The 10,577-nt window shown below is 39.6% G+C and overlaps 1 non-coding gene across 1 annotated transcript; it reads right to left on the bottom strand.

The window, feature by feature from the left end:
• Positions 1-10,200: 10,200 nt before the first annotated feature.
• Positions 10,201-10,307, bottom strand: LOC131254514 (small nucleolar RNA R71). The gene has a single exon (XR_009175625.1). It is a non-coding gene; the product is annotated as a small nucleolar RNA R71 (small nucleolar RNA).
• Between the last annotated feature and the right edge of the window lie 270 nt (positions 10,308-10,577).

The raw sequence follows: 10,577 nt of genomic DNA, 5'->3' as shown, positions 1-10,577 counted from the left end.
AAGTTCATGATATTGATTCCTAAGTGGGGTGTGAGGTGGAGCTAACTGTGGGGTGTACACTAACATGCTAACTAAAAGAAAATTCTCAAGAGTATAATACCTAGACTAAGATTGTAGTCCCCCCCCCCCCGGAAATAAATAAATAAATAAAACTAAAAAAACTATGGTCCACTGTAGTTGTAGATTGAGTAGATTTTTGCCTAAGGCCTAACATTATAGGGCTCACCATACTGAAAGAAGATTGCGTCATGCCACTGCCTAGACATAATCCGTCTAGGCAAGGCTTTATGGGGCCGAACAAGATGTATGGGTTTTATTCATGCCGTCCATTCATTTTCTTTGATCATTTTAGGATATGAAACAAAAAAATGAGGTAGATCTAAGGTTCAAGTGGACCACACAGTGGGGATTGAATTCCCACCATTAAAAACTTATTGTGAATGGCAGAAGTTTTGGATCAATTTAAATTTTGTGTTTTCCCTTCATCCCATCCATCCCCATTGTTGCCAATTCCTGTGAAAGTCAATTAGAGTGAGTTACGTGTGATCTGGATGGATTTCCATGGTGTATTTGGAGATCTATTGGGATATACGAAGAGCATTTTCAATAGTACAACTGGAGCACATTGAGCAACAACATATCATCCATTAAGTGGTCGATTGAAGAATGATCATGTAAAAGCGGTTACAAGACAAATGGAAGGATTATAGGCAAGAAGAGTTGAAACGTGTAATACGGTTTTAACAACTGTCAGGATGTGAAAAGAATCCAAATGACCAGATCGAGGCTATAAATAGCAAAGGAATTCAGCAGGGAGATGTTGAGGGTCAAATATTGCATATTATCCCCCATTTATTACTTGGTTTTATGAACATGATAATACTTAATGTTCTATTTTAATCATGTTTGTATTGCAAGGTGAATTTAAGAGCTTGGATTGCAAAGGATGCTAAAAGTATGGATTTAACGCTCAAGAATCACCAAGCCAAAGGTTAGATCTCAGAGGACCAAAAATGAAGAATTCACATGCCAAAGATCCAAGAAAACCAAGTGAGGAATGAAGAGCATTGAAGACTTGAAGTGAAGAAAAGGAACCCTAAAAATCTGCATCCTTCGACTAGTCTAAGCCCATCCTCGACCAGTTGAAGAATCCAGCTCGACTAGTCGAAGATTCCTCGACTCGAACTCTGGCGACTAAATCCTCTAAATTCTTGTCATCCTTGACCATTCGAAGGAGATCTTCAACCAGTCAAAGGTGACCCTTGACCAGTCGAAGGCTGTCCTCGACTAGTCGAGGGTTACGCAGATGTTGCGCAGACTGCGTAAATTTGAGGCGATTTTTGAAATTTTCCAACTTAGTGCGAAAGGAGGTGATGCACAACTATAAATAGGAGTGCACAGGGCATCCCTAGGCATCTTCTAGGGTTTAAGGAGTGGAACAAAAGCGTGGAGAAGCCATCACCAAGAGTTTTTCTTCCTCTTCCTCAGTCGTCTTTATGCTTTTCTTAAGAGATTTTAGTTCAATCATGTCTATGGTTGGCTAAACCTCTTAGCTAGGGCTAAGAGGTGAAGCTTGTAATGTGATGGGATGTTTTTTATTGCTTTGATTCATGTTTATGTTGAACTCTCTTTGATTCTAGTTTGATTCTTAAGAAATACTTTCAGTTTTTAATTGTTTGTTGTGACTCAAATTACAATAGATCTGCGATAGCTTTGAGTATGTTCTTTTCATGTATTGAGATTGTGAAATTAGGAAATCTTGTTGTTCACTATCATCCCATGGGCATGGTTGGGTGATGAAATCCTACCTAATCTTCTCAATTCTCTTATGGTTGGTTGTGGGATTGGTAAATCCTATTGTTTGCCTTGTCTCCTGGGCATGGTTTTGTGATGGAATCACTTCAAATTCTCATACCTCTCATCCATTAATAATTAGGTCAAAGGAAGTTCAGATTTCATTTTACTGAGATATCTTCCAACTGGATAAGATGGGACTCTGATTCCAGTTGTGTCATTGAATCAAGCATAGATCCCCCTGATCTCTACAAGTGGATCCTTAGAAACCCTAGTTACCATATTTGAATTTGTTAGTTTTAATCACTTTAATCACAATTACTCTCACAATTAATTCAGATTTAGATTCACATCTTCTTCTAGTTCTAGTTCTAGTTACTTTCAGAATACACACAAGATTAGTCCATGTGGATTTGACCTCGGTCTCACCGAGATTATTACTACATCGCGACCCTACACTTGGGGTTATGAACAAGTTTTTAGCGCTGTTGCCAGGGACTAACAGTTGCTTTTTTCTGAGATTAGCTAGTTTTGGAATTAGGTTAAGATTAGGGTTTTTCTACTTTCTATTTTTAGGTTAGGGTTTTTCTGAATTATTTTAGAAACTAACTTAGATTTCTAATTCTGTTTTTAGAAACTTTCCTTTTTCGTTTTTAGAAACTAGGTTGCTTTCTTATTATTATTTTTAGAAACTAACTCATCTTTTTATTTTTGTTTTCAAAAACTTTCTAATTTCAGAATTTTTGTTTTGGAAACTGACTTGTTTTTTTTTGTTTTGCAAGATCTTAATTTATGAACTTCTAATTTAGTAACTTCTTTCTAATTCCCTCTCTCTTTCTATTTCTAGATTTCTCTTTCCCTTCTTTCTTTTAGGTTTAGGCTGGAATATGAAATCGAGGGCTGAGAGTATTTCATGCTCAAGTGGGTCCGTGACAACACTCGATGTCTTTTGAGTGAATGAGGATTAGTTAAGTGGTTATTTATCCATCAGATGATTAGACACCACTCAAGATCTTCAGAGTTAATTGAGGTTATGACTGCAAATCAACCTATAAATTAACCAATGAATCAACCGCAACCTCAAGTTGCAGAAGTCCATGATGGGAATGAGGTTGACTATGCACCCCCGCCTCGTACTTTATGAGATTACTTACAACCGGCGGGGGTGAGCACCCCTTCTTGTATGGTTTTTTCAAGAAACACAGGAAACATGGATATCAAGTCTGGAGTGATCCAACTCCTTCTAAAGTTCCTTAGACTTGAATCTAAAAGTCCATAATTGCACTTGCAAGAGTTTGACGAGGTTATAGCCATTTTATACTTTCCTAACGTGTCTGAAGACACGGTCAGGCTAAAACTCTTTCCTTTCTCCTTTAAAGAGAAAGCTAAGATGTGGTTGCACTCACTATGTCCGCGATCTATTGGCACATGGAATGACATGATGAAGGAGTTCATAAAAAAAATTATTTCCATACCATAAGACGAACACCATTAGGAAGTCGATCATGAACTTCGCCTAAAAGGAAGATGAAACATTCTTCCAATGTTGGGAGCGGTTCAAGGATCTCATCAGTTCATGCCCACAACACGGTTTTGAAATGTGGGGCATAACAACTTTCTTCCATTATGGACTGACATCTTCCATGCGCTAATTTGTCGAGATGATGTGCAATGGAAAATTCATGAACAAGAATGTTGATGAGGTGTGGGATTACTTTGACAAACTCGTTGAAACCGCACAATCATGGGACATCACCCCAAAACCTAGCACCACATCTAAGCAGACTCAAGCAAGGGAGAGAGGTGGGATATACTTGCTGAAAGAGGATGATGATATAAATGCTAAAGTGGCCAGTCTTGTAAGAAAGGTCAAGGCCATGAAACTTTAGAAGGATAAGGCTAAGGAAGTTGTTTGCGGTATTTGTGCTTACAACATACATACAACTGAAAATTGCCCAACGATACCTTCTTTTCAAGAGGCATTGAACGAGCAATCGAATGCCGTGAATAACTACCAAAGACCTTTCAGTGGACCCATCTCTAACACATACAATCCTAGTTGGAGAATCATCTGAACTTTAGTTAGAGGAATGGTCAAACTGCTACTCCTCAAGGAATCCCTACCCAATTCTTGAATTAGGGAAACCTCAAAAAGATCTGGTCTGGAAACATATTCAAAACCAAGAGCTTATCACTCAAAGTATATTGCAAACCCTTCAAGACCTTTTAAAGGCCATACAAGGGTATGAGACAAAAAATTCAATTGGGGAAAAAGGGATTCTTCGAGTCCAACCTTTCCCAATCCTAAACCGTAATACGAAATAAGTGAACCAAGCTCTTTAAATCAAATGGAGCAAGCTAAGTCTATCACCACTCTTAGGAGCAAGAAGATAATTGATAAATCTATTCCAACAACGGCTGAAAATTTTAAGGATGCGAAAGTAGATGAAACTGATAGACCTAGCAACACTCCACAAGAGTTAGAATCAAAACTTCAAGGCAAGACGATTGCACCATTCCCCCAACGGTTGATTGCACCAAAATCTCTCTCTAACTCTCAGGACATTGTAGAGGTGTTGAAACAAGTGAAGGTCAATATTCCTTTACTAAATGCGGTTAAACAAATACCTTCATATGTTAAATTTCTAAAAGACTTATGTACGACCAAAAGACGACAAAATATTCAAAATAAAATTTTTTTAACTGAAAAAGTGAGTGTTATCCTAAAGCAAGATGTACCATAGAAATACAACGATCCTGGTAGCCTAACCATTATTTGTGTAATTGGAAATTACTGCATTGAGCACGTACTTCCTGATTTAGGAGCAAGCGTAAATCTGATTCCTTACTCGATCTATAAACAGCTAGGGTTGGGTGAATTGAAACCCACTCGAACCACATTACAACTTGCTGATCCCTCAGTTCATGTACCGAGAGGGATAATTAAGGATGTGTTGGTCAAGGTTGACAAATTCTACTACCCGGTAGATTTTATCGTCCTGGATACTTAACCAATCATGGACATGAGCACTCAAATTCCAGTCATTCTTGGTCGCCCATTCCTTGCCACATCAAATGCAATAATCAATTACAGGAATGGAGTCGTGAGTTTGTCTTTTGGAAATATTACATTTGAGTTGAATATCTTTTTCAATACGGGCAAACAGTTAGGGGATGATAACGATTTCCACGACATTAATATGATTGACTCTTTCATGGAAGATAGAACACTTTTGACCTTATCCTCTGACCCTTTAGAGACGTGCTTAGCCCACTCCCATGATTTTGATGATGAAATGATTAGGGAGATAGGGTCCATGCTTGATACTGTGTTGGTACTTGAAGTTAACCGGTGAAGGCCACAATTTGAAGAATTGCCCCAAACTGATGTAGTGCCTTTACCGTTTAACCTCAAAGCACCGAAACTTGACCTAAAGCCTTTTTCATCTAATTTGAAATATGTCTATTTAGGTCAAGATGAGACATACCTGGTGGTGATTTCTTTCCATCTTGATCAAGAATAAGAGAGTATGCTCATAGCTACTCTCATTAAGTATAATGGAGCCCTTGGATGGTTGAGAATTGACCCTTTTAATTTGTACTCACTAGATTCATTTTGAGGATAATGTGAAGACCTCACGACAACCACAATGTAAACTAAATCCAAACATAAAGAAAGTGGTTAAGGCCGAAGTTCTTAAGCTATTGGATGTGGGTATCATATACCCAATATCCGATAGCCAATGGGTGAGTCCAACTCAGGTGGTTCCCAAGAAGTCTGGAATCACCATCGTAGCCAATGCCAATAATGAACTCATGCCAACTAGGATCACTACTGGTTGGAGAATGTGCATTGACTATAAGAAGTTGAATACCGTCACGAGGAAGGACCACTTTCCTTTGCCCTTTATCAATCAAATTTTAAAAAGGCTAGCTGGTCACTCTTACTATTTCTTCCTCGACGGTTATTCAGGCTACAATCAGATCAAGATAGCCCTTGAAGATCAGGAAAAGACGACATTTACATGTCTTTATGGCAACTTTGCTGACCGAAGGATGCCATTCGGGCTCTGTAATGCCCCCGCCACATTTCAGCGATGCATGTTGAGTATTTTTTCTGACATGGTGGGGTAATATTTAGAGGTTTTCATGGACGACTTCTTGGTCTTTGGTCCATCCTTCAGTGAATGTTTAGAAATTTTGAAAAATTTGCTGAAGCGATGCGAGGAAAAGAACTTAGTACTGAATTGGGAAAAGTGCCACTTCATGGTTCGTAAGAGAATTGTCCTTGGATACATCATCTCGTCTAAGGAAATTGAAGTAGATAAGGCTAAAATTGATCTTATCTCTAACCTACCTCCACCCAAGAACATACGAGACGTACGATCCTTCCTATGACATGCCGGGTTTTACAGAAGATTCATAAAGGACTTTAGTCACCTCTCTCGTCCTCTATGCAATTTACTTCAAAAGGATGCACCATACGAGTGGACTGAGCAATGCTACGAAGCTTTTACTAAGCTCAAGGGCATGTTAACCACTGCACCTATCATGTAGCCACCTGACTGGAGCCTTCCTTTTGAACTTATGTGCGACATGTCTGACTATGATCTTAAGTCGGTTTTAGGCCAGAGAAAAGAAAAGAAGATCTACCTTATTTATTACGCAAGTAGAACTCTAAATCATGCCTAAGTGAACTACTCTATTACGGAAAAGGAACTTTTAGCTATAGTGTTTCTGTTCGAGGGATCTGAGTGACATTATGTTGAGGGTCAAATATTGCATATCAGACCCATTTATTGTATGGATTCACAAGCATGACACCGTTTAATAGCCTAATTTAATTGTATTTGTGATGCAGGGCGTCTTCATGAGCTTGGACTGGGAAAGGACACTAAAAAGCATGGATTTACCGATCCGATGACACTAAAGCAGGGGACAGACTCCAGAAGACCAAGAGCGACGAAATTATATACCAGGGGTCCGCAGAAATCGAGGAATCGAAGCTCAAGTGGCCTGAAAAGTGTCCAAAATGCAAGATCATAGGGTTCCCACCATCTGATCAGTTCGAAACTCCATACGTGGCCTGAGGACCATAAATGAACCGTACACATAAAATTTCATCCATTGGATCGTGTGGAAGTGGTCCAACGGACATTTCAGCCCACAATTTACTGATCTGGGGCCCACCTGATCTCTGGATGCACCTCATCTTCGGTCTCGACGCCTTAAATCATGTGAAGAACCAGATGGACGGAGGAGATTTTGTACGTACACCATGATGGACCCCATGTGCAGTGAATGTATACAGTTTGCAAGTGCACCAGCAGTGCACCCGTGCACTCAAAGTCGGTCAGCAGGCGCTGACCGACTCAAACTCAAATTACTCAAATTTTGCAACAGCATGACGAACGTCCGTCCGTCGGTTTGCTTAGTGGGCCCCACTCATCATGTGATTAAAAGATCCAGGCTGTTCATTTAGATCTCAAAGGCTGCATTGCTAACGCCTAGGTGACAGAATCTTAGGAGATGTCATATATCAGAATTCAACCGTCAAAACGGAGGATGGACGGCAGTGAGAAAATTCTTGTGGGCCACGCATAAGACAATTCAAAACCAACCACTCCCTAATGGATTTTTGAAAGGAAGCTAATGGACGGAGCTGATTTTCTAGAAGATTTCCCTAGTGGCCCCACTGATTATTATACTTCCGTGGAATCCGAAGCAGAGACGAAAAAATCGAAAACAGGGGCTCCGGTTGGATTCTTGTGGCCCACAAGGATCATCTAGATGGATGATCCGAGCTGTCCAATGGGTCCAAGGAATGATTTCAACAAGAACCATGGTGTTCTTTTGCAACCATGCACAACAGCAAGATTGGAAGATGGGAGGAAAGGACGCCACGTTGATTGATATTGCGGCCCACCTAAGATTTGGATTCATTCCAGATTTTAGCTCATGGCCTAAATCGGTCCTACAGATACATTAAACGGCTCTGATTTTCGAAAGAAATACTATAATTGGGGCCCATCATCACCAGCGTCGAACCGGAACCGTCCCTGTTTCGCACGCCGCGTAGAGAAAGCTTCCAGCTGGCTTGTTTGCGGACTCCAGCTCTCCGCTGGTCCTGGCTGCGTAAGAAGTATCTCCGCGTCCTATTTCCGGTAGGACTCTCGGAGGACAGCTCTATAAGGAGCGTGTGATCGAGAGAGAGGGGGGTATGCTTGGAGGCCAGGGAACGGGATCAGCGTGAAGAAGAAAAGAAGAATGGTGGGTTGCTGCTGCACGTTTTGGGCTTGAGAGTTTGGGTCGTCTGGCAGCGTGAGGAGAGAAAGGAAGGCTTGCCTGCTGCTGCACGTCTGAGAGAGAGTGACAGGCAGCGGAGGAGTTCTCGTTGAAGGAAGGCTGAACGTGGAAGTGGGTTATTTCTTTTTCCTGCTTATTCGGTTCTTTTCCTTTTTAGTTTTATTTTGTTGTTTTTGATAGCCAACCATGCGTGGCTAAACTTCTTAGCTAGGGCTAAGAGGTGAAGCCTGTAACGAGATGGGAGAGTTTATTCTATGCATTTAATTTAAAATTTCTGAACTTAATTTGATTTTTAAGTTGATAATTCAAGGAATATTTTCTCAGTATTTAATGGTCTGTTGTGACTGAAATTACAATGGATTTGCAATGGCTTTGAATATTTCTCTTTCTCTTTTAATGTTTATGAAGTCAGGAACCCCTGTTGTTCATCATTGTCCCATGGGCATGGTAGGATGACAGTACCCTTCCTGATCTTCATACATTGTTGATTGGTTGGTAATTAGTTTAATCCTGATGTTTACTTTGTCTCCTGGGCATGGTTAGATGATGGAATCCATTCTAATTCATATACCTTTCATCTCTTGAAACCTATATCAATGGCAGTTCAGTGAATTTCCATAATTTGTGATACTGGCATAAGATCTCCCTGATCTCTACAAGTGGATCCTCTGAATCCCTAGTTTCCTTTCTCTGAATTCCTTAAAGTTTTAGATAACTATTCCACAATTATTCTTCAATTTCTCTTTGGTTTAAATCACATCTTAGTCTAGTTCTAGTTCTACTTGGTTTCAGATAATGTACAGGTATCAGTCCTTGTGGATTCGACCTCGGTCTTACCGAGTTTATTACTACATCACAACCCTGCACTTGGGGAGTGAACAAGTTTTTGGGGCCGTTGCCGGGGACTGACGGTTACGATTTTCTGAAATTAATTGGTTTTAGGATTAGTTTAAGATTAGGATTTCACTAACCTTAGTTTTATTTATTTATTTATTTATTTCTATTTGAGTTCAAAACTAACTTGTTTCCTATTTTATAGGATCTGGACATAAGTTTCTCAATTGGTAATTCCTTCCTAATCTCTCTACTTTTTCATATTTTTAGAATTAGGGTTTAAATTTTAGAAATTTTCTAATTCTAGCACTTTTAGAATCTAATTTATTTTCCTAATTTATTTTTAGAATATTTTTTAGGAACTAACCTTCTTATTTTGTAGGCCTTTAAGATAGAAATTTCTAATTTGGTAAGCTCTTTCCCTACTCCCTATCTTTCAGTCCTCTTTTAATAATCTACTCTCTAGTTTAGATCTTTCCTAATTTACTTTAGAAATTTCCACTTTCTTTTAAGAATTCCTTCTTTTAGAAATTAATTTACTGTTATTTTTCTTCTCTTTTTAGGAATCTAACTTATTTTTGTTTTATTTTGCAGGTTTTTAACTTAGGACTCCAATTTGGTAATTTCTTTCCAACTCTCTCTTTCTTTCTAGATTTTCTTTTCCTTTCTTAGGATTAGGTTTTTAATCGAGGGCTGCGAGTGTTTTTCATGCCCAAGTGGGCCCGTGACGACACTCGACGTCTCTTGACTGAAGGAGGATTGGTTGAGGGGTTGACTATCCATCGCAGGACTAGACACCACTCGAAATCCCCTGAGTTAAGTGAAGTTATGGCTGAAGACCAACCTCCTCTACTTCCACCCAGGGTGGAGGATACCCAAGATGAGAATGAGGTGCAACAGGCACCCCCGCCTCGTACTTTATGAGATTTTCTACAACCGGCGGGAGTGAGTACGCCCTCATGCATGATTTTTCCTGAAAACACAGGACAAATGGACATCAAGCCAGGAGTTATCCAACTCCTTCCCAAATTCCATGGACTTGAATCTGAAAGTCCATATTTACATTTGAAAGAGTTCGATGAAATAATAGCTACATTATGTTTTCCTAATGTATCTGAAGATACAATTAGGCTGAAACTCTTTCCTTTTTCCTTAAAAGAGAAAGCTAAGACGTGGTTACATTCACTGCGTCCTAGATCCATTGGCACATGGAACGACATGCAGAGGGAATTCATAAAAAAATTCTTCCCACATCATAAAACGATTACCCTCAGAAAAGCGATTATGAACTTTGCCCAAAAGGAAGATGAAACATTCTTTCAATGTTGGGAAAGGTTCAAAGATTTGGTCAGTTCATGCCCACAACACGGATTTGAAACGTGGCGCATTACAAATTTTTTCTATGATGGACTGACATCTTCCATGCGCCAAATGGTCGAGACAATGTGTAATGGAGAGTTCATTAATAAAGATGTCGACGAGGTATGGGACTACCTCGATAGTTTGGCTGAAAAAACACAATCTTGGGACTATTACCCAAAGTCGAACACCACGTCTAGGCCGACTCAATTAAAGGAGAAAGGTGGATTATATCTCTTGAAAGAAGAGGATGATCTCAAGTGTAAAGTGACTACGCTCATAAG

The sequence above is a fragment of the Magnolia sinica genome, chromosome 8, assembly GCF_029962835.1.
Source record: "Magnolia sinica isolate HGM2019 chromosome 8, MsV1, whole genome shotgun sequence".
NCBI lineage: Eukaryota > Viridiplantae > Streptophyta > Magnoliopsida > Magnoliales > Magnoliaceae > Magnolia > Magnolia sinica.
This window is presented reverse-complemented; position numbering and strand designations above follow the sequence as displayed.